General features: G+C 37.4%; 1 long non-coding RNA gene across 1 annotated transcript in view; it reads left to right on the top strand.

Annotated features, from left to right (window-relative positions):
* Nucleotides 1-18,391, top strand: part of LOC144580975 (uncharacterized) — a 413,738-nt gene extending 395,347 nt beyond the window's left edge. Inside the window, exons 5-6 of the long non-coding RNA XR_013531386.1 lie at nt 13,312-13,362; nt 18,273-18,391. This is a non-coding gene — a long non-coding RNA (uncharacterized LOC144580975). The remainder of the gene's footprint in view (nt 1-13,311; nt 13,363-18,272) is intronic.
* The last annotated feature ends 1,541 nt before the right edge of the window (nt 18,392-19,932 follow it).

Genomic DNA, 19,932 nt, shown 5'->3' with positions numbered 1-19,932 from the left:
GAGAACATGTGGTTTTTGGTTTTCTGTTCCTGTGTTAGTTTGCTGAGGATAATGGCTTGCAGCTCCATCATGTCCCTTCAAAGGACACAATCTCCTTCCTTGTTATGCCTGCATAGTGTTCAATGGTGTATGTATATATACCACATTTTCCTTATTCAGTCTATCATTGATGAGCATTGGGGTTGATTCTGTCTTTGCTCTTGTGATTAGTGCTGCAATGAACATATGGGTGTATGTATCTTTATAATAGAATAATTTATATTCCTTTGGGTATATACTCAGTAATGGGATTGTTGGGTCAAATGGTACTTCTGGTTCTAGGTCTTTGAGGAATCACTATGCTGTCTTCCACAATGGTTGAACTAATTTACATTCCCATCAACAATGTGAAAGCATTCCTATTTCTCTACATCATTGTCAGCATCTGTTATTTCTTGACTCTTTAATAATCACCATTCTGACTGGCATGAGACAGTATCTCATTGTGGTTTTGATTTGCATTTTTCTAATGATCAGTGATGTTCAGCTCTTTTTCACATGTTTGTTGACTGCATAAATGTATTCTTTTGATAAGTGTTCATATCCTTTGCCCACTTTTTAATGTGGTTGTTTGGTTTTCTTCAAATGAATTTGTTTAAATTCTTGTAGATTCTGTATATTATACTTTTGTCAGGTGGACAAATTGTAAAACTTTTCTCCCTTTCTGTATGTTGCCTGTTCGCTCTGATGCTAGGTTTTTTTTTCTGTGCAGAAGCTCTTTAGTTTAATCAGATCCAATTTGTAAAATTTTGCTTTTGTTAGAATTGCTTTTGATGTTTTTGTCATGAAACCTTTGCCTGTGCCTATGTCCTCAATGGTATTGCGTGGATTTCCTTCTAGGGTTTTTACAGTTTGGGGTTTACACTTGAGTATTTCATCTTTCTTGAGTTAATTTTTGTATAAGGTGTAAGGATGGGATCCAGTTTTAATTTTCTGCATATGGCTCGTCAGTTCTCCCAGAACTATTTATGAAATAAGGACTTCTTTCCCATGCTTATTTTTTGTCAGGTTTGTTGAAGATCAGATGTTTGTAGATGTGCAGTCTTATTTATGAGATCTCTATTCTGTTCCATTGGCTACTGTTTCTGTTTTTGTACCAGTACTATGCTATTTGGTTACTGTAGACTGGTAGTATAGTTTGAAATCAGGTAGTGTGATGCCTCCAGCTTTGTTCTTTTTGCTTAGGATTGTGTTGGCTGCACAAGCTCCTTTGTGGTTCTGTATGAATTTTAAAGTAGTTTTTACTAATTCTGTGAAGAATGTCAATGGTAGTTTAATGGGAATAGCATTGAATCTACAAATTACTTTGGGTACTACGGCCATTTTCATGATGTTGATTCTTCATATCCATGTGCATATAACATTTTTCCACTTGTTGGTGTCCTCTCTGATTTCCTTGAGCAGTGGTTTGTAGTTCTCCTTGAAGAGGTCCTTCACTTCACTTGTTAGCTGTATTCCTAAGGTATTTTATTCTCTTTGTAGCAGTTGTGAATGAGAGTTCACACATGATTTGGCTCTCTGCTTGCCTGTTGTTGATGTACAGGAATGCTTGTGACCTCTGAACAACTATGTATCCTTAGACTTTGCTGAATTTGATTATAATCTTAAGAAGCTTTTGGGCTGAGACAATGAGATTTTCTACATGTTGGATCATGTCATCTGCAAACAAAGACAATTTGACTTCGTCCTTTCTTATTTGAATACTCTTTATTTTTTCTCTTGCCTGATTGCCCTGGCCAGAAATTCCAATACAGTGTTGAATAGGAGTGGTGAGAGAGGTCACCCTTGTCTTATGCCAGTTTTCAAGGGGAATGTTTCCAGCTTTTGGCCATGCAGTATATTGGCTACGGGTTTGTCATAAATGGCTCTTTCATTTTTAGGTATGTCCCTTCAATACCTAGTTTATTGAGAATTTTTAACATGAAGGGATGTTGAGTTTTATTGAAGGCCTCTTCTGCTTCTGTTGATCTAATCATGTGGTTTTGTCTTTAGATCTGTATATGTTGTGAATTATATTTATTGATTTGCGTATATTGAACCAGCCTTGCATCCCAGGGATGAAGTTGACTTGATCATGATGGATAAGCTCTTTGATGTGCTGGTAGGTCAAGTTTGCCAGCATTTTATTTATGATGTTTGTGTTGATATTCATCAGGGATATTAGCCTGAAGTGGTTTTTTTTGTTGTTGTATCTCTGCCAGATTTTGGTATCAGGATGATGCTGGCCTCATAAAATGACTTAGGGAGTAGTCGCTCTTTTCCAGTTGTTTGGAATGGTTTCAGAAGAAATACTACCAGCTCCTATTTGTACCTCTGGTAGAATTCAGCTGTAAATATGTCTGGTCCTGGGCTTTTTCTGGTTGGTAGGCTATTTATTACTGCCTCAATTTTAGAACTTGATATTAATTTACTCAGGCATTCAGTTTCTTCCTGGTTTAGTCTTGGGAAGGTGTATGTGTCCAGGAATTTATCTATTTCATCTAGATTTTCCAGCTTACTTGCATAGAGGTGATTATAGCATTCTCTGATATCAGTTTATATTTGTGTAGGGTCAGTGGTAATATCTCTTTCATCATTTTTGATTGTGTCATTTGATTCTTCTCTCTTTTACTCTTTATTAGTCTAGCTAGTGGTCTATCTATTTTATTTTTTCAAAAAACCAGCTCCTGGATTCATTGATTTTTGAAGGGTTTTCATGTCTCTATCTTTTCCAGTTCTGCTCTGATCTTGGTTATTTCTTGTCTTCTGTTAATTTTGGAGCTTGTTTGGTCTTGGTTCTCTATTTGTGATGTTAGGATGTCAATTTGATATCTTTTTTACTTTTTTTGATGTGGGCATTCAGTACTATAAATTTCCCTCTTAACACTGCTTTAGCTGTATCCCAGAGATTCCAGTCAATTGTTTCTTTGTTCTCTTTGGTTTCAAATAACTTTTTGATTTTAATTTCATTATTTATCAAGGAGTCATTCAGGAGCAAGTTGTTCAATTTCCATGCACTTGTGCGGTTTTGAGCAAGTTTTTAAATCTTCAGTTCTAATTTAATTGTGTTGTTGTCTCAGAGACTGTTATGATTTATTTTGCATTAGATAAGGAGTGTTTTACTTCCAATTACATGATTGATTTTAGAGTGTCATGTGGTGCCATGAAGAATATATATTGTGTTATTTTTGGGTGGACAGTTAGATATCTCTCCAATCCAAACCAGATAGATATCTGTCAGGTCCACTTGATCCAGAGCTGAGTTCAAGTCCTGAATATTCTTATTAATTTTCTGTCTCATTGACCTAATACTGACAATGTGGGGTTAAAGTCTCCCACTACTATTGTGTAGGAGTCTAAGTCTGTTTACAGTTCCTAATAACTTGTTTTACGAATATGGGTGCTCCTGTATTGGGTGTATATATAATTAGCATAGTTAGCTCTTCTTGTTGAATTGATCTCTTTACCGTTATGTAATGCCTTTTTCTGCGGTGTGTTTTTTTAAAAGCTTTCTTTGTTTCAAGTCTGTTTTGTCAGAAACTAGGATTACAACCCCTGCTCTTTTCCACTTTCCATTTGTTTGGTAGATTTTCTTCCATTCCTTTATTTTAAGCTTATGTATGTCTTTGCACGTGAGATGGGTCTCTTGAATATAGCACAGCGATGGTTCTTGAGTCTCTATCTAGCTTGCAATTTTGTGACTTTTAATGGGAGCATTTAGCCCATTTACATTTCAGGTTAATATGGTTAAGTGTCACTTTGATCCTGTCATCATTGTGCTAGCTGGTTATTTTGCAGACTTTTTGATGTAGTTTTCAGTGGTTTTTTCATTGATATTTTTTCTCATCTTTGGGTTTATCTAGCTTTGATCTTTGAGGCTGCTGACTTTTGGATGGGATTTTCATGGGGATATTTTTGTTTATACTGTTGTTGTTGCTTTGTTTGTTTTTAACAGTCAGGCTCCTCTTCTGAAGGGCTGGGGTTCCACTCCAGACCCTATTCACCTGGGTCCCTCTCACACTTGGGAGTGTCACCAGTGGAGGCTGCAGAACAGCAATGATGGCTACCTGCTCCTTCCTCTGGGATTTGTGTCCCAGAGGGCCTCCCACCTGATGCCAGCAGGAACTCTCCTGTATAAGGTGTCTGGCGACACCTGTTGGCGGATCTCACCCAATCAGGAGGCACAGGATCTGGGACCCACTTACTGAAGCACACTGGACCTAGAAATAGAAATTCCATTTGACCCAGCAATCCCATTACTGGGTATATATTCAAAGGAATATAAATCGTTCTACTATAAGGACACATGCACACGAATGTTCATTGCAGCACTGTTTACAATAGCAAAGACCTGGAATCAACCCAAATGCCCATCAATGATAGACTGGACAGGGAAAATGTGGCACATATACACCATGGAATATTATGCAGCAATCAAAAACGATGAGTTCGTTTCCTCTGTAGGGACATGGATGAACCTGGAGAACATCATTCTCTGCAAACTGACACAAGAATGGAAAATGAAATACCACATGTTCTCGCTCATAGGCAGGTGTTGAACAATGAGAACACATGGACACAGGGAGGGGAGCACTACACACTGGGGTCTGTTGGGGGGAATATGGGAGGGACAGCGTGGGGTGGAGAGTTGGGGGGAGAGAGCATGGGGAGAAATGCCAGATATAGGTGAAGGGGAGGAAGGCAGCAAATCACACTGCCACGTGTGTACCTATGCAACTATCTTGCATGTTCTTCACATGTACCCCCAAACCTAAAATGCAATAAAAAAGACTCTGATGAATACTTCAGCATGCCTATTGCATTTTCTAACTCTAGAATTTCTGCAATCAGCAGGTAGTGAAGCCTCCTAGGCATGTGTCATTCCCTTCATTGTGGTGAGTTCCCCCAAGCTCCTGGCAGGTCCAGAGATGCAGGGAGCTAGGAACTATAGTCAAAAACCTCAGCAATCTGCTGAGGTATTCTATTGTACTACAGCTGAACTGGCACTCAAGCCATGAAAAACAGTCCTCAGTCTTCCCTCCCCTTTTCACAGGCAAAAGACCTTTACCCAATGGCCACCACCACCACAGCCCAATGGAGAGTATTGCCAGGCTACCACTATGTTCACTTAAAGCCCAAAAACTCTTTAGTCAGCTTTTGGTGAATGCTTCCAGGCTTCGTACTCACCCTTTAAGGCAGCAGACTACCCTCTTGCCCAGGGCAGCTCCAGAAGCACCATTCAAGAGCCAAGGCCTAGAATCAGGGACCTAGAATTGGGGACCACACTGTGGCAGCACTGGTAACTACCTGATTTTTGGTTCTTAAAGAGGTTCTTTTTGTGTAGATAGTTATTATATTTTGTGTTCCTGCAGGGAGGACAGTCGGTGGAGCCCTCTATTCAGCCATCTTGATCCGCCCCTCCAGCTGCATGCTAATTTCACTGCTTTTAAAACCACATCAGCTTCCTATAGACTTTTGTTTCAAGTAGTTCTTTTCTAAGATGAAATTACATTATTGAAGTTTTCTGGTCATTCTGATCAAATGAAATATCACCCATTAGCCTGAAGCACCCTGAATAAGACCTGTCACTTTGCACCTGACATAGTGACATTTGCTCTAATTGCAGTTGTGATATACCTGCTGCAGTTCTTCTCTTTCAGAGCATTTCATTTGCAGTCACTTGAGTACATTCTGACACCCTGTGATTTTTAAAGTCAAATAAATAATTACTTAATTTCCTCCTGAGCTTTGATGAAATGTCAAAATCATTATAGAAATTGATGAGAATTGTGCTAGGGTCTTGTCAGTAGCTCACTACATCCCTATTACTCTCATTCCTAGTCAAACACTGGGGTGATTTAAGGAGCATGTTCTGACCTAAATTTAGATTTTAATTATAATAGTTAGGATACAATGTTTTTCATTGACTCTTTATTTTTGTTTGGAATTAATTTGGATGACAGAGTCAGTATTAATTAGGACCAGGAGACTGTGCAGGGGAAAAACCTATCTTGATAATTAAAAAAATTTTTTGTCCAATAACTTCGACCTTTTCTCTAAAACATTTTTTCAGGGTTGTTAAAAATAACACATTTAGAATTGAAATCAGTCATCGTCTGTCTTAGCTACAGTCAGATCAGAATTCAAGCTCATAGTGACATGTACAAAAAGTGAGTGATAGCAAAAAGGAGAAGAATAGCCCAACAGAGACCTTGGATAATTCACAATCTCAAAAAATAAGAACTGACTGTGTTGAAATGGAGAAGCCCCAATCCGTGCATCACTCTGAGTACATGCCATGCACTAACTACCTTTGCTGTTATAATGAAAAAGAAAATAAAGCTATCAAAGGCACAGGAACAGCCAGCTGTAGAGAATGAATAAGGCCACTTCCAGAGGACTTTCATGGTTTACAAAGTCAAATTCCTTCTATAACCAGAGTCTCATGAACTACTTAGAATAAAGCATCTCTTTGGTGGTACTCAGATTACAAAAAGTTAACCACACAGTGAAAAGAGCCACAGATAATAAATCTGCAGACCTGTATGACAGTTCCAAAAACTCTTCTGTGAGGCCTTGAGAAAGTCACTATGTCTCTCAATATCTTGATATTCTGGCTTATAAAAATTAAGATACAATATATAATTGCCAAAGCAATTTCACATGAATATGATGTATGTGAAACTGCTTTGCCAATTATAAAGCACTATGTAAATGGAAATGATAAACAAGAACTGTTGTAAATATTTATTATAGTCTCACTACTGTAGAGAGATGAAGCAAAAGTATTAATGTTGATCTCCATCTTCAAGGTACTTGCAATTATACAGGGAGATAAGACTGCTAATGCCAGTAGAACAACTAACCTTCAACCCTGGACAGCATGTAATTAGCCAATGCTCTGAGTGTTCAACATACATTTGTAAGAATCATCTTACTTGACCCTGACAATAGCTCTAGAAGGCAGGTAGATTTATTGCTGCCATCCTCATTTAATAGATGGAAATCAAAGTAAGGGAGTCACTTGCCTAGTGGGAACACAAACCCACACCTATGCCTTCTAACTTCTAATTAAGTCCACTTTCTGTCTCTTCATTTAGCTATGTTAAGTGGCACTGATTCTGTAACTTCTGTAGAAATTTAGAAAAGGGACAAGTCGTTGATGAATAAGAGTAAGAAAAGTCGGAGAAGTCTTTATGGAGGAGACACTTCAGAAAGCAAGATCGGATTTGAGTAGATTGAGAAGCTATGAGGGAGCATTCACATTATAATCACCTAACTACCAGGGGAAGGGGGAGTTCTTCAAGCCACACACACAAAACCCATTTTAATGTTATATGTCCTCATTCCCACATTTACTCAGCAATCCACCACTGCTGCATTGTGATCCAGCACTAAGAGATGTATTTAACTCAGGTCTGTTAAGGCAGAAAAAAAGCAAACCACTTAACTCCCTTATCCAACTCCTTTGTCTTTCCCACATATTCCATTCCCTACAAAATACATTCCATTTTCCTACTTGTAAACCTAAACCTGTACATTTTACAACAGTAAAAACAGCTTTTTTTTAGTTGACAAATATAAAAAGTAATGAGTGCTGGTTGCAGACCTTTCTGAGAAATTACTTATACAAAATCAAGTTAATAAAACTAAATAACTTTATATTTTTTCAGTCTTCAACTTTCAGAATTCCAGAATGGTTCTTTATAGATAAATGATAAGTAAACTGAAAAGGGAAACATTAATAATACTATAAAAATTCAGATACTCCTTCCATTGACCCACTAAATTTGGATACACAAAGCAATTACATTCCAACTGGAGAGCAAAAGGCTTTGTTTCCATGGTCTGTGCCTGAGATCATTGGCAAAATGCATATACATGTCTTGAAGACCATATGAAATTTCTTATAATGCCTCAGCTGCTAGGGCTGGACAGACTGTACCACAGTCAGTCTACCTAAGTTTGAGATAGCTTAAGGTGAAGCATAGTCCTATAGTGCCTGGATTTCAAACAGAGTTCTGCAGAACTCTTGGCTGTTTCAAGAGTACAAATATGTGGGTTGAATTTAATTTCAGAAAAGCACTCTAAACTTTTTGTTAAACTGTAGTAAACATAATATGCTCACTCAAACATGCCATGCTTGAGCAGTTTGAAAGTCATAGATGTGTTTCCTTATGTGGTAAAGTGAGGCAGGTTTGGGAGCAGACCTCAGAATAAAGTTCTTCCTGTCAAATCTGCTAGAAATTTGAACTTCTTAGACATGTCATTTATGAGAGAGTTATGAGTTCTCATTTACCTTTTTCTTTCAAGATTTTGCTGGTCCACTTCCACAAAATCGCACAAATGAGAAGAGGATCACGGAGCACATGTGCTGGGCCTAATGAAATGCAAGACACATCTGCATTACTAGTGCTTACTCTAAATTCACATGATAGTCAGTTGTGCAGTTACAAAGGGACATATAACATGTTGTATTATGACAGTATCATCATACTATAGAATATTGAAGCAGGCTTGTGAGTTAATTAGATGTTGTTGCTAGTGATTCAAATTTAAAATCAAGATGTCCTGTTTAAATTGTCTTTCAATTTTCATGATTAGTGAAATTTAAGCATTTTGAGATTACTGGAAATCTACTGTTAAAACCCGCCACCATTTGCAGCTACTAGCTTTTAGATTCATGTAGATTTTCTCAATACTGGGAATTTAAAATAAAATTAATTAATAAATTGCATAGTGAGACTGTCAGATGACTGCTACCTGCATCTAATTTTTATGTTCACTAAACAACTTTCATTATTAGCATTGACTGACATTAATAATAATTCCTAAAAGTATACACTGGAATTATAAATATCTAGATGAATTTATAACAAATTTTGCCTGTTTTCTACATCCAGGTGAATACAATTTTGTTTCAAAACAAAATTTTCTGCTATTTGAAGGAAGGAAGGAAAGGAAGAAACAATGAAGCAGAGGGGAGGGAGGAAGGCAAGGAGGGAGGCAGGGAGAATAGAAAATCACTAGGCAAGTTATGCTGGCCTAGGACATGACAGCCATGAATTCTAGTTAATTCTATCATGGACATGCTGTATTCCCTTGAGCATTTAAGTTCTTTCCCCTCAAAGTCTTGATTTCCCAAAGTGTAAAACTCATGCACTTAACAAAGATTTAATGAGCCATAGGCTGAACTCGGAGCTGTCCCTGGTGCTGAGGAGGGTATAGTGGTAAGAAAACAGGTGTGGCCTATGCCTTCATAGGGCTTATAGTTGGTGAGGAGGCAGAGAGGGAGAGGAGAGAGAGAGAGAATAACCGGGTTAAATAAGCATAGTTGTAATAATTCTACCTGCTCCATAGGGCTATAGATTTTGAATACTCAGAGCATTAAACAACTACATGCTGTCTGCTGCTTAAATTTAGTTGTTTCGTTGATATTACCAATCTTGTCTCTTTAATATGACTATAAATATCTTAAGGATATATATCAACTTTAGTGCTTTTTCTTTATCTCCCTACAGTGGTGAGTATATAATAAACACTTAGAGCAGTTACTGTTTTGCAACAAATTGTCCCTCTCCCTCATTCCTGTATTCCACATTTTGCCTCCTTTCATTTCCTGGAAAACAACACACTCTTTCCTGCCTTTGAGTCTCTGGTCATGGTGTTCCCAAAGCCTGTAATTCTGTTTAGCTTGCCCACATTCCTCCTGCCTTCACATGGCTGCCGCTTTCTCAGCCATTAGATTTCTGCATAAACGTTACCTCCTCAGTAGAGACTTTTCTCTCTCTCTTTTTTTTTTTAACCTTTAGCTTGGCTGCTTTTAGTTGGCCCTGCACATGTGCAATTAAATGGCCAGCCAGGGGTGCAAAGACTGTGCTTGCTCCAGACTCTGTACTCAAATTCGTTAAGCCTATATGACCGCAGGTTTTCCATCAGAGTTCTAGCCACTTAATACCACTAAAGCCTGGAAACAGGTTGAAGGTAGTGGTGTAAAGTGGCTAAAACTTAGGAATCTCATCTGATGCCATCACTTCTTTTAAGTATCAATCCTCTACACACTCACAACCCCTGCTTTTGTTCAATTGTTTCTAGTAGTTATGAAGGCTGCGGTCCAGTAGGAGCTACTTAGCCATACCAGAAGTGGAACACACAGGACTACCTTTTTAAAAAACAAATCAGGTCACATAGCATCTCTACTCAAAATACTGCAGTGGCTCCCCAAATTACTCAGAATAAAAGCTAAGTGATCTACCTAACTCATCATAACCTGGCCTTTGCTATTACCACTCTGCCTTCATCTCCTTTTACTCTCCCCCTTATTCATTCTATTTTATCTTCATTGATTTTATTGTTCTTCTGTGATACCAGGAATGCTCACTAGTTTTTTTCCCTGCCTATAGCAGTTATTCCAGATATCCAGATAGCACACTTTTCCACCATCTTAACTCTGAGCTCAGATATTAGCTTTTCATTAACATAACTTTCTACCTCAAACTCCATAGCTTTCATTCCCCTTCCCTTTCTTTATCTTTTGTTTTGTCAGTAGGATTTATCACCTTCTGACATATATTATTTATTTATTAATGTTTATTGCCTATTGTCTGTCTTCCTCTCTTGGCTGTAACCTACATAAAGGACAGCAGAAACCTTTGTCTCTTGGTTTACTTCTGCATCCCAAACATCTATATCTGTACCTGGAAGAGAATAGGTACTCAGTGTATTTTTGTGAAATGAGTAAGTGATTAAATGTATGAATAAAGATTCCTCATTTTTTGAGACAGACTCTTGCTCTTGTCACCCAGGCTGGAGTGCAGTGGCATAATCTTGGCTCACTGCAACCTCCACCTCCTGGGTTCAAGAGATTCACCTGCCTCAGCCTCCTGAGTAGCTGGGATTACAGGGGCCTGCCACCACATCCGATTAATTTTTGTTCTTTTAGTATAGAAGGGGTTTCACCATGTTGGCCAGACTGGTCTCAAACTCCTGACCTCAGGTAATCCACCCTCCTTGGCCTCCCAAAGGTGCTGGGATTGCAGGCCTGAGCCACCATGCCTAGCCAAGATTATTCATTTCTTACATGGGGAGAAACACACACAATTCAGGGAAACAACCATCACACAAAGAACTTGGGGAGATCTTCATTAGCATTGTTCTCAAACATTGGGAACATTGCTTGACCCTCTTCAGCAATACCAAACACACTTACTCTCTTTTATTATTATACTTTAAGGTCTGGGGTACACGTGCAGATCATGCAGGTTTGTTACATAGGTATACACATGCCATGGTGGTGGTTTGGTGGTTTGCTGCATCCATCGCCCAGTCATCTGCATTAGGTATTTCTGCTAATGCTATCCCTCCCCAATCCCTGTACCCCCTGCTATTCCTCCCCTAAACCCCCACCCCTCCAACAGGCCCTGATGTGTGATGTCCCCCTTCCTGTATCTGTGCCACACTTTCTTTAAGGATGAACTTACCTTTTAGAAACTACCAAAAAGTTTGTCTGAACCAAAAATAGTCAAAAGAGAAGGTGAATAATATGGACATTATTATTTTAGGTTAAAAATATTATATTAAAAGACTGTGTTTAATGTTTTGGCTCATCATCATCCTATGAAGCATTTCCCAAGAAGTCCCAAAAACACCTCCAGTGCCTGCTGAATTGATGTATGTTTTTGTAACGAAACAGTTTTTAAGTAAAGGGTTCTGATTTTTTTCTTTTTTAAAGTGCCATTATTTTATATTCCTTTCCTGCAACATATAGTACTGCCAGATAAAAGTCTCCACCACATTCACATAAGCTAGAAAAATTCAGCTTTTAATTTTTACCAGATGTGAGCAGTATAGACAAATTTCTCCTCAGTGTTCCTTCAACAAGTTTGGTGCTATTGAGACTGGTGGAGTTGGAGGTAAATACTGGGTATAAAGAGTCTTGATTCCACTGATGTTAATAGTTAGTGCCATGATTGTTGTAGCTCATTAATGGAAAAATAAAGTTTATTTAGTGTTAACATTAAAGAAAATTGTTGAATTTGTCTCATTTCCTAGCTTCTGGTATTCTAAATAGTGTATTTTTATTTATGAATTATTTATATTATAATCCCACAGTAGTGTAGTTGAAGTACTTTTTAAGCATGCTGTAATATGGCTTATTTTATCTCTATAGTCATCCTATCTTTTCCCTGGGTTATTAGTTGTCATATAATTGCATTTCTTAGTACTTATCTATTGATTTAACACTATGGGTGCTTATTAAGCCGTCCTTCCTAGTATTGGGTGAATTAGAAGATCACTGTCCTCATTAGTTGATGGCTTATTTCACTCTTTGCTCTACTGACCCTCACTCTGCATGTGTTATTTTTTATCTTCTAACATTAGAATATATAGACACAAGTGTGTACCCATCTACTTTTGCTGTAAGCATACTAAGAAATGAGTAAGCAAGTGATCAAGCCTTCCTATAGTTGTTTCTAATTCTTTTTCCTGATAGTATATATCCAATACATCAAATAGGTTTTGTCTTAAGCTCCAACCCAAACAACTTATAGTAGCTATCTGGAGCACTCTGCTGAGGGTTATATAACCTGATCTAGCTCAATGAGAAAGCATGCCATAATTGATGAGTGATATCTTGCATAAGCATATTGTAGAAGAAGTTCAGGACACTGGCTAAGCTTATTATAGGTGATGGAAACAAGATCAAAATACCTCAAGAGAGGAATAGAGAATGGGACATAAAGGTCAATATTAACTATATATATAAAATAGCCAATGTATTCAGGGCTCAGGGACTTTTGGATAGTTGCATTCTTTCCACAAAGCACCACATGCGTCTGAACATAATGACAAGGATTAAGGGACAAAGCAGACAGTGGTTTATATCCACTCTGGCTAGAAGTCTCTTCCTACTTGATATCCAAGTAGGATTTACATGATTTGCCTTTTGTTGAGTGCCCTGATACTTCTTGGATAACAAAGTGAAAAATGTAGCCCACCCTAACCAAGGCAAAATATCTATCTTGGGATATTACTATTTAAACACTTCATGACCAAGATTACTTGTGCTAAATATGCATAAAATATATAAATCATAAGATTTCATATGAACACTATTTTTTCTGGTACCTATCGATGCCCCTGCTAGGTAGCTATTTTCTGATGTTTATCTGGGTGGCATGAGATAATTTTCATTCCTGAGGGATCTGAGCTCTCAGTTTCCCTACCTGTATCAAGTCTACTATAAAAAACGATAGCTTATTTTGTTTTGCTCCTTTTTTCTTGCTTGTCCAGTGGGCTCCAGATGGCTGTGTCAAACTTAACTTCCAGTTGCTAAAGACACAGGTAGGTTGCCTGACCACAGTGGTAACTGTCATGATCTGCTTCCTATCATACTGTTATAGTTTCCTCAACCTGTACCTCTAATCTCTTAAGACTTAGCTATAACCAGGGTACTCAGGGAAATATTTAAGCTCGGATTATAGATTGTGGCATCAGCCAGAATGGTCCCTTACAGTATTACAGCCTCACATGAACCTGCCATTCCTCTTCCTGGGATCTCTCTGGTATTACATACATCTCATACCTTGCCTCTCCCACTCTGGATTTTGTTGCCATTAACAAAGCCTGCTTTGTTCATATTTCTTCTGTCTCTGATCCTGACTCCCACCCTCTCTGGCTTTATTCATTGTATATCATTGAAATTTTACTGGAATCATCTTAACTCTAACCTTCTCTAGCCAACAACGCACTCAAAAAAAGAAGAAAAAAACCCCATAAGGTTGGAAAGGCTCCTTGGTGTCCTCATCTGGTTCCTGAAAACTATACCACAACTAATTTGATTAACTTTTTTAATGTTATCGTGGTTTATCTTTCACTTTTTGCTAACAACTCATCATGTGGGAAGAAAAGATCATGGTTACTAGACGTTGAACACTTACAGTTATTTGTCATCTATTATCAGTAAGCAATTTATTCTCAAGATGATCTGTTAAAGCCCAGACTGGATATGGAACTAGGCCTGCAAAGAATTTGCATGTTAAGAAGTCTAAAAATGTTCTTGTCCTCTTTCTAAATATAGAGAAAAAGATTCTTGACATTATAGGCATATATTCTAATTAATTAGTCAAAATTATGTTGTATTGAAGTAGCAATACTTTGTATCCCAGAAAAAGTACTGATGGTCGTTAATAAATAATAATTATATTCTCACTTTTGATAATCAGAAAAATAGCTGAACAGACATCAAAATATTTAGCACAATATTATGAAAGCTCACTTTAGAGGCAAGCTATTTTCAGGACTGTATCCTTGCAAATATTCTAAGAAATCATAGACAAAATAAAGACATAAGAGAAAGAAAGAAAACTGCCATAAACAGCTCCAGCCGCTTATTCTGAATACAAATGGAAGTTGCTTGGGCTTGGAAAACCAAAGTGAAAAATGGACCAAAATGCCCCTCGGGCTACTGGGTCTACATGAAGTGTACTAGCAAAGCTCACAGACTGCAAACCTATGTCCTGAAGAACACGGATTTCCCAAATTAAAAACATCATAGGAAGTCCTGGCTAATTTAAAAATGTACGAGGAATTCTTCACAACATCTTGAAAGAACTGAGTAAAATTTGTGGTCACAGAAAGGATAGAGTTCATTAATTATCTATCTCCTGGAGGTAGAAGTCAATTGACTATAAACAGGCGATCTAAGCTTAGAGATTTATTATTTACCTACTGATTCTAAATAGCTTGGCATCATAACAGAGTAACAAGGCACAAAACAGAGTAACAAGGCACAAAATTCAGAACTAAATTAAGTCATGAAACAGTGTTCTTCTGGATATAGGTTCAAGTAAATACATATCATTCCCAAAATAGGAATACAACCCTGAATCTACCAATGGAGTGGCATTTTTAAAATGCCATCACCAACTAATAAGGGATCAAGATAATCAGAACAGCCACTCTGTTGTGGACACTTATTTTTAACTTGTTGCACATTATATGTTTCTTTTGTGAAATTTGGCCATGGTAAAAAGTCTTTGAAAACACAAATTGCAATAATGTTGCTGTAAGAAGTTCTGGATTCTATAGCCGTAGCTGGAAACCAAAGAATAGTCTACTGTATTTCCGGATGTTAATTGAACATCTTCACTTGCATATCCCATGTGCATCTTCAATTCAGTATGCCTAGACTGGACTCAGTATGTTCCCCATCCTTGCCAAAAACAAAACAAAGCAAAATAAACACCTTTTTTTTTTTTTTTTTTTTAAAACCAAACTGCTCTTCTCCTTCTCCTTTGTTTTTTATCTAGGTGAGTGGCATCAATATTCAACCAGTTACCTATACCAGATGACTGGGAATCCAGCTTGACACTTCCCTCTCTCTCACTGCCTAAATTCAATCCATCACCATATCCTACTGATTCTGCCTACAAAATAACTCAGATTTGCTTTGTTTCCTCCATCTTCATCAACTTTAACCTAGTTTAACATCATCTCTCAATCCCTTTACCGCAAGAGCCTCCCAGATGATTTCTGTCACTCACTTTAAACTCCTCCTATTTATTCTCCATGCATCAAACAGAGTGTTGTTGTTGTTATTTTCCAAACGCAAAAACTTGGTCATGTCATGTTGTTGCTGAAACTCTTTGATGGCTCCCCACTGCTCTTGGGGGAAAGAAAACAGATTATTCCAGTGGCCTCTAAGGCTTTCCTTGTTCAGATTTAGGACTGGGGAAAGGGAGGTAGTTCAGAACTCCATCATTTCAAATCATAATGATTCCATCATCCCAAGCAATATGATAAACAGCTGAAACAAGGTAGAATAAAAATTAGGTAGGCCAGGTACAGTGGCTCACACCTGTAATCCAAGCACTTTAGGAGGTTGAGGCAAGAGGTTTACTTGAGCTCAGTCATTCAAAAATGTGAACTATGATCATTCCACTGCACTTCAGTTAGGACAACAGAGCAAGATCCTGTCTCCGAAAAATTAATAAAATAATAAAATAAAATATTAAATAGTGGCCAAAACTGGAAGAAACCTAAGGAATCAATGCTATCTAGGGTTGTAAAACTGTATTAAAATGCATGTTTTCAGGGTCACCATTGACAAAGCAGGTCAAATTTAGGTAATTGTAGTATCTCAGCATTCTAAACTGTGACTTGAGTAGAATTCTCCAGGAAGTAATGCCCAGGTCTCTAATTTCTGATGACTAGTAACCCTATTATGATCACAAATATTTGACCCAGTAAGTGCAACCCACTGGAGATAGTGATTCTGCTCTCCTAGCTGAGTAAGCAATTTTGTAAACCCTGTAGGGTTGTCAGATAAAATACAGGACACCCAGTTAAATTAACAGTGGGTTACTAAAAAGTTATTTGTTGTTCGTCTGAAATTCAAACTTAATTGCTGATCTTGTATTTTTATTAGCTAAATCTGGCATCCCAAAAAGCCAATAAAATATAAAAATACATGTATAAATGTTGAAGCAAATTAACCCTTTTGTAAAAACTGTTTTCATTTTAGGAATAATTTTGTTATTATCATGATAATCTGTGGTATGCTTTTAACATAAAGTATTTGAAATGCTTAAATCAACCTATTAGAGATTCTAAAATTATAACTTTAACTTGAAGTGTTTATCAGTAGATTGTTGAAGGGTAAGATTATTTTGTTATGTTTATGTATGACGTTTGAATACTTTTAAGAAAGTGATTTATTACCATTATAATTTTGGTTAATTAGATATAAAGTATACAAATATTTTGCTTGTTAGGCTTACAAGATCGCCCTATCAAGCATTTGAAGTGTTTATGGGAATAAAATTTATTAAATTTCTAAATGTGTTTATGGTAAAAAAAAATTAAGAGAAAAGTATATTAAGAGTTCATCAGAGAACAAGTGAAAGTGATTTTTTAATTTTTATATTAAAATATTACATTTATAAATAGAATAACAGGGTTTTAAGTTGAATGTGAAGGCTTAAAGAAAAACTCAATTGTAAATTTAAAACTCCATTCTTATTGACCTTCTTTCTGGCCTCTCGAGTCTACTTGTCACTACAGATATTTGCAGTAAATTGTTCCCTCTTCCTTGAGACTATCTATGCTCTCCTCTCCTCCCCACATTCATCTAATTAGCTCCTTCCCTTCTTTTAGATCTCACCTAAAGCTTCCAAACTCTCTAGCTAGGTCAAATTTCTCAGTTAAAGACTCCCACAGTATAGGGATAAGAAGTTATTAGTTGCCATTATTGTAGCTGTTTTATTTTTACCTCATAATTCTTCATCTTAGCACTTATTTATAATTTTATATTGATTGCTGTCATTAATTAGCTTCTTTCTCTATAAGCTCTACAAGGTCAAGGAGTACTTTTGTCTTTATTCATCATTCTAGTCTAGATGAGTAGCAGTCTATAACATACTAGACTCTCAATAAATATTTGTGAAAAGAAACAAGGGGCAGGAGTAGGCAAAGACAAATTCTGTCTTTATCGAGAGGTAAATTGTGGAGCTGAAAATCGACATGAGAAGTATATAATCTCATCACATATCTTTTTTTATTCCTTACAAATCCAGGCTATCTCTTCCCTATATCAGTAGAAGAGATGTTTATATTTATATTCCCAAAAGGCTGGGATTACAGGTGTGACCCACCAGCTTGGAGTCTCTTTTATAAAGCACCAATTTTATTCATGAGATTTCTGCCTTCTTGACCCAATCACTTACCAAGGATTCTGCCACCTAATATCACGTTGATGATTAGGATTTCAACATATGAATTTTGAGGGGACACAAACATTCTGTTTAATGGATTTTCCAAGTACAGTTTTATAGGCATGTTACAATCCAGCTATATCAGATTACATGCCATTAGCCTACATGCTTTCACATTATATACTTTTAAAATTGCTAACCCTCCACCCGAAATGCCTCCTCCCTACCTCCTCTCCAATTCTCCTCACCCCTATCTCACCATTTTCACCTGTAGAAGTCCTACCCATCCCCCATTGTCCAACTCAAACTACACTTCTTTTTGCAGATTTCTTTAGATTTTATCAGTGACAAGTCATCACCGTGCTCCCATGGCCATATATAGCCATTAGGCTCTGTAACTTTACTTTGACCACAATTCTATGTACTGATGTTTTCTCTAGAATAGTTTTCTTTTGAATGTGTATCAGAATTAGCTGATGTTTTGGGTAGTAATTAAGACTGATGTTTTCCCTAGACTAGTTTTTTTTTAATGTGTTTCAGAATTACCTGATGTTTTGGGTAGTGATTAAGACTCCAAAGATCCAATGCAACTTTATGGAGTCAGAAGCTCGGTGGGTGAGTGCTGAAAATCCGTATTTACAACAGCTCTTCGGGTGATTCCTAGGCTTATTAAAGTTCCAGACCATTTGCCCTACACTGAGAGACACGCTCCCCAAAAGAGTCACGCCATCATTCTTCTGTGAGTTATTTTCTCCCTCTATTCCTGTTACTGAAGATAGTGTAAATATTCAATATTCAATAAATGTTTTAAATGTTAATTTACTGTGGCCACAAATGAATCTTGGAGCAGAAGCTATAGCTGAAAATCTCAAAAATTTTACCATACCTTCTTGTGTCAGGCCATTCTCACATTACTGTAAAGAAATATCTGAGACTGGGTAATTTACAAAGAAAAGACATTTAATTGGCTCCTGGTTCTGTGGGCTATTAGAGAAAGCAGGGTGCTGGCATCCCCTCAGCTTCTGGGGAGTCCTCAGGAAACTGACAATCATGGCAGCAGATGAAGGGAGAGCAGGCATATCACTTGGCCATGACAGAAGCAAGAGAGGTGCTACACACTTTTCAATAATCAAATGAAATTAATAAAGAGGAGAAATTCATTCCTCACAGTTTTGGAGTCTGGGAGGTCCGAGAACATGGCACCAGCATCTGGTGAGGGCCACCCCGTGGTGGAAGGGCAGAGTGAACATGGGAGACAGAGAGACGAGATGGGGGCTGAGCTTCTCCTTAACAGGAGCTTCCTCCCATGATCCCTGACCCACTCCTGTAGTGCGGACATTAATCCATGCCTTGGGGCTTCACCCTCATGACCTAGTCACCTCTCAATACTATTACCATGGCAAAAAAAAAAAAATCAAATCTCACAAGAACTCCCTCCCTATCTCCAGGACAAAACCATGGGGATAGTGTAAACCATTCATAAGAAACCTGCCCCATGATCCAATCACCTCCCACCAGGCTCCAGGTCTAACATTGGAAATTACAATTCAACATGAGACTTGAATGGGGCCACATATCCAAACCATATCACTTCTACAACTTAATTTTCAGTAAGTTTTAGTTTAAAGGCAAAGGAAAGCTTTCAGAGGTCATAAGGATACCAAAAAGTGTCATTTTCCCTTCTCTCCATCCTTCCAATTCACTATTGAGCTTCCAGAAGTATATAGTAAAAGGCAGAGCTTTTATTAACATCTACTACACTATAAAAAGAACTCTGTGTAGCAATTCTTAATCAGAATGAGAGAAATGTTCTTGCTCTTTATCCCTGAAGCTGTTAATATCTGTACACTATATTTAATCACTTGGGCCCCTTAATTTGCTGACATTTAAATGATCTCAAATTAGATTTCCTGGAGCACTGTTCCCAATAAGTAACTTTTGAAGATAATGCAGGATCTTAGTTGCAAATCCTTCCACTGGTTGCTACTTGCAGCTTCTGCAGCATCCTGAAAAATTACCGCATTTAAATATTTTTTTTCAAATAGGTTGGAGTCTGCATAAGTACATAATAATTAAAGGTTTTACATTTGAGCCAAAATAACATCAAGAAAATGTGACATAACAGATAAAAGGCTTCTTTCTCGTCCTTAGTGCAGAGCAGGGTCAAACACTCTAAACATATATAATAATATTCTTTTCT

This window comes from Callithrix jacchus, chromosome X, assembly GCF_049354715.1.
Source record: "Callithrix jacchus isolate 240 chromosome X, calJac240_pri, whole genome shotgun sequence".
NCBI classification, from domain to species: domain Eukaryota; kingdom Metazoa; phylum Chordata; class Mammalia; order Primates; family Cebidae; genus Callithrix; species Callithrix jacchus.
The sequence above is the reverse complement of the archived record's forward strand: the minus strand, read 5'-3'. Positions and strand labels throughout refer to the sequence as shown.